Below are 5322 nucleotides of genomic sequence, written 5' to 3'. Positions count from 1 at the left end.
GGCAGCCCAGAGCAGCACGGCCAGGAGGGCAAATAGCCCCGCGAGGCAGAAGCAGCACGGGCAGCCACATGGCTGCTACATGGCACCCAGCAGCAGTAGGGCCAGCAGGCAGGGCCGGCAGAGGCCAGGGTTCATTGAGGGTTCGTTGTGGCCGCAGGCAAGCAGACAGTGGGATGGAGAGGGTGGGGTGAACCGTGGCCGGTTCCACCGGCGGCTGCTGGCAAAGGCCCTGGCAGGCCAGCAGTGGGGGGTTGCTCTGGCTGTTGCACGGAAGATCTGGGCTGACTTGTCCCACCCCACACTAGGGCTTGCTTTCTGGGTAGGGCTTATATTAGGCCCACCCCCTGAAAATCAGCTGGGGCTTATTTTTGGAGTAGGGTTTACTTTTGGGGAAAACACGGTATACAGGGATATCAAGAAACCATTGTCAGAAAGTCTCATTCTAGTGTCCTTAATTAAATGGTAAAATAGGGACTAGATGAGACCACTGCTAGACGAATTCACCACTGGTTAATGACCACATGAAAGGCTGCTTGTTGACGTTTTCACTTCAGCTTGAGGGAAAGAATTGAGTAGACTTCCACAGCTCCCGGCCATATGCCATTGACATGGATGAAGAGTTGAAGGGCCACTTATTAGTCTTGCAGATGATATAAAATTGGGAGGAGCAGCTAATATTTTGGATGAAAGAGAGAAGACTCAACAAGACTTATATAGTCTTGAACACTAAGCTGACATAAATAAGGTAGAATGTAATAGAGTGAAACATAATGTTCTACATCTGAATAAGAAAAGTGTAAATCATATATAATATGCATCTTGGCAGTAGTATCTATGAAAAAGATCTAGATATCCTCGTGGGCAATCAGTAAACATGAACTAGATGTGTCATACAGCTGTTAAACAAGCAAGTGCTATCTTAGAGTGCATTAACTGGGAATAGAGACCAGATTGTGGAAATTACAGTAATTGTTCCACTCTTCTCTGTCCTAGTCGGACCCCATATTGATTATTGCATCCATTTTGGGGCACCATAGTTCAAAATGGGCAGTGAAAAATTGGAGTAAATTCAGGACAAAATGTGATCCACTGGAGAAGGAAATGGCAAACCACTCCAGTATCTTTGCCATGAAAACCCCATGGACAGTACTAAAAGGAAAAAAGATATGACACTGGAAGATGAGCCCCTCAGGTCGGAAGGTGTCCAATATGCTACTGGGGAAGAGCAGAGGGCTAGTACTAGTAGCGCCAGAAAGAATGAAGCGACTGGGCCAAAGCCGAAAGGACGCTCAGCTGTGAATATATCTGGTGGTGAAAGGAAAGTCCGATGCTGTAAAGATTTTTTCTCCATAGGAACCTGGAATCCATGAATCAAGGCAAGCTAGACGTAGTCAAAAAAGAGATGACAAGACTGAACATCGACATCTTAGGAATCAGCGAACTAAAATGGTTAGGAATGGGTGAATTTAACTCAGATGACCATCAGGTATACTACTGTGGGCAAGAATCCCTCAGAAGAAATGGAGTAGCCTTCATAGTCAATAAAAGAATAGGAAAAGCAATACTGGGATACAATCCCCAAAATGACAGAATGATCTCAATTCGAATCCAAGGCAAACCATTCAATATCACAGTAGTCCAAATCTATGCCCCAACCACTGGTGCTGAAGAGGATGAAATTGACCGGTTCTATGAAGCCCTACAGCACCTTATAGAATTAACACCAAAAAATGATGTCCTTATCATCATGGGGGATTGGAATGCTAAGGTAGGAAGCCAAAAGATAACCGGAATAACAGGCAAGTTTGGCCTTGGAGTACAAAATGAAGCAGGGCACAGGCTAATAGAATTTTGTCAAGAGAATACGATGGTCATAACAAACACTCTTTTCCAACAACCCAAGAGACGGCTCTACACATGGACATCACCAGACGGTCAACATAGAAATCAGATTGACTATGTGCTCTGCAGCCAAAGATGGAGAAGCTCTATACAGTCAGTAAAAACAAGACCAGGAGCTGACTGTGGCTCAGATCATGAGCTTCTCGTTGCAAAATTTAGGCTTAAATTGAAAAAAGTAGGGAAAAGCACTAGGCCACTCAGGTATGAACTAAATCATATTCCTGATGAATATACAGTAGAGGTGACAAATAGATTTAAGGAACTGGATCTGATAGACAGAGTGCCTGAAGAACTATGAATGGCGGTTCGCAACATTGTACAAGAGGTAGCAACTAAAACCATCCCAAAGAAAAAGAAATGCAAGAAAGCAAAATGGCTGTCTGAGGAAGCTTTGCAAATAGCTGAGGAAAGAAGGGAAGCGAAAGGCAAAGGAGAAAGAGAAAGATACACCCAATTGAATACAGAATTCCAGAGAATAGCTAGAAGAGATAAGAATACCTTCTTAAATGAACAGTGCAAAGAAATAGAAGAAAACAACAGAATAGGGAGGACCAGAGATCTCTTCAAGAAAATTGGAGATATGAAGGGAACGTTTCATGCAAAGATGGGCATGATAAAGGACCAAAATGGCAGAGACCTAACAGAGGCAGAAGAGATTAAGAAGAGATGGCAAAACTACACAGAAGAACTATACAAGAATGAGCTTAACATCCCAGATAACCACAATGAGATGGTCACTGACCTCGAACCAGACATCCTAGAATGTGAAGTGAAATGGGCCTTAGAAAATCTGAGCAACAACAAAGCTAGTGGAGGTGATAGTATTCCAGCTGAGCTATTCAAAATCTTAAAAGACGATGCAGTAAAAGTGCTACACTCAATTTGCCAGCAAATTTGGAAAACTCAACAGTGGCCACAGGATTGGAAAAGGTCAGTTTACATTCCAATTCCAAAGAAAGGCAATGCCAAAGAATGTTCAAACTATCGCACCATTGCACTCATTTCACATGCTAGTAAAGTTATGCTTAAAATCCTACAAGCTAGACTCCAGCAGTATGTGGATTGAGAACTACCAGAAGTACAGGCAGGATTTCGAAGAGGCAGAGGAACTAGAGATCAAATTGCCAACATACGCTGGATCATGGAGAAAGCTAGGGAGTTCCAGAAAAACATCTACTTCTGCTTCATTGACTATGCAAAAGCCTTTGATTGTGTGGATCACAACAAATTGTGGCAAGTTCTTAAAGAGATGGGAGTACCAGACCATCTCATTTGTCTCTTGAGAAACCTATATGCGGGTCAAGAAGCAACAGTGAGAACGAACACGGAACCACTGATTGGTTCAAAATTGGAAAAGGAGTCCGGCAAGGCTGTATACTGTCGCCCTGCCTATTTAACTTATATGCAGAGCACATCATGAGAAAGGCAGGGCTAGATGAATCAAAAGTTGGAATTAAGATTGCCGGGAAAAATATCAACAACCTAAGATATGCAGATGATACCACTCTAATGGCAGAAAGTGAAGAGGAACTAAAGAGCCTCTTGATGCGGGTGAAGAAGGAGAGTGCAAAAGTTGGCTTGAAACTCAACATTAAGAAAACCAAAATCATGGCATCCGGCCCTCTCAATTCCTGGCAAATAGATGGGGAAGAAATGGAGGTAGTGACAGATTTTATTTTTCTGGGCTCCAAGATCACCTCAGATGGGGACTGCAGCCAAGAAATTAAAAGACGCTTGCTCCTGGGGAGGAAAGCTATGGCAAATCTAGACAGCATTCTAAAAAGCAGAGACATCACCCTGCCAACAAAAGTGCGTATAGTCCAGGCCATGGTTTTCCCAGTTGCAATGTATGGCTGTGAAAGTTGGACCATAAGAAAGGCTGAGCGCAAAAGAATTGAGACCTTTGAACTATGGTGCTGGAGAAGACTCCTGCGAGTCCCTTGGACTGCAAGGCGTTCAAACCGGTCAGTCCTAGAAGAGATCAACCCCGACTGCTCTTTAGAAGGCCAGATCCTGAAGTTGAAACTCAAGTACTTTGGCCACCTAATGAGAAGGAAGGATTCACTGGAGAAGAGCCTAATGTTGGGAAAGATTGAGGGCAATAGAAGAAGGGGACGACAGAGAATGAGACGGCTGGATGGAGTGACTGAAGCAGTAGGTGTGAATTTAAATGGACTCCAGAAGATGGTAGAGGACAGGAAGACCTGGATGAACATTGTCCATGGGGTCGCGACGGGTCGGACACGACTTCGCAATTAACAACAACAACAGGACAGAGTTATCATAATGATGAAGGTTCTGGCAATCAAGATCTATTAAAAATTATTCAATAGCAATAGCATTTAGGCTTGCATACTGCCCCATAATACTTTAAAGCATTCTCTGGGTGGTTTACAATGTAAACATTACAATAGTTGTATATTGTCCCCAATAATCTGGTTTCTCATTTTACCGATCTCAGAAGGATGGCAAGTTGAGTCAAACTTGAGCCTCATCAGGTTTTAATTCCAGGCTATAAACAGAGTTTGCCTGCCATACTGCGTTTTAATCATTGCGCCAAAGCAATGTTCTGAGAATGTCTAAACCTACAGAAAAGATGTCTAAGAGGAAATAGGTTAGCAGTCTTGAGTTATGTGAACAGTAGTCGTATAAAAGTAGATCTATTCATTATTGCATCTGGGGGCTGCCAAGGTTAAGCAATGCTGGTTTAGCCAAAGCCTTTTGCAGGAAGCACAAGAGAGTTTGGCATTGATCTAAGCTCCAGCCAGCCAGCCAGCCTTGGCCCCTTCCAGATATTTTATTTTTATTTATTTTTTACTTTATTTATTAGTTAGGGTTGAGTATTTATCATTATATATTATTTAGTTTGAACTGTATATAGATTTTGTAAAAAAAATTATTTTTAATATAGTAAACCACTCAGAGTTGCCCTGCGATAAGATGGGTGGTCAATAAAATTAATAAAAAATAAATAAATTGCCTTGGAAGATAGGATCAGAGCCAGTGGGACCATTTCATCCAGGTTAGAATCAGGAGGAACTTCCTGATTGTGCAATCAGCACGTGGAACAAACTGCCACATTAAGTGACGAGTTCTTGTTCATTAGGAGATCTTCAAATGGAGGCCGGATGATCAATGATGTTCTAGTAGATCCTGCACTGAGCAAGGAGTGTAACTAGATGATCTCAGGGATCTTCCAACATAGAGTGGAATTCCCTTGTATATTTTCAGAAGTCAGAAACTCAACTTTTGAAACAAATATATATTTTCTTTGAACATATATAATATGTGCTATCAGTGGCCATATAACCTAATAGCTATCTGGATTGCATAAATTCAGCATTGTGTTTGTGTGAACAGTAAGGGGATACAATAAAGACTTGGATAATTTATTGAAGAATAATTTATCTTAGTCAAAGA

This window comes from Crotalus tigris, unplaced genomic scaffold, assembly GCF_016545835.1.
Source record: "Crotalus tigris isolate CLP2741 ecotype Arizona unplaced genomic scaffold, ASM1654583v1 scf7180000018436.2726382, whole genome shotgun sequence".
Taxonomy (NCBI): Eukaryota; Metazoa; Chordata; class Lepidosauria; order Squamata; family Viperidae; genus Crotalus; species Crotalus tigris.
This window is presented reverse-complemented; position numbering follows the sequence as displayed.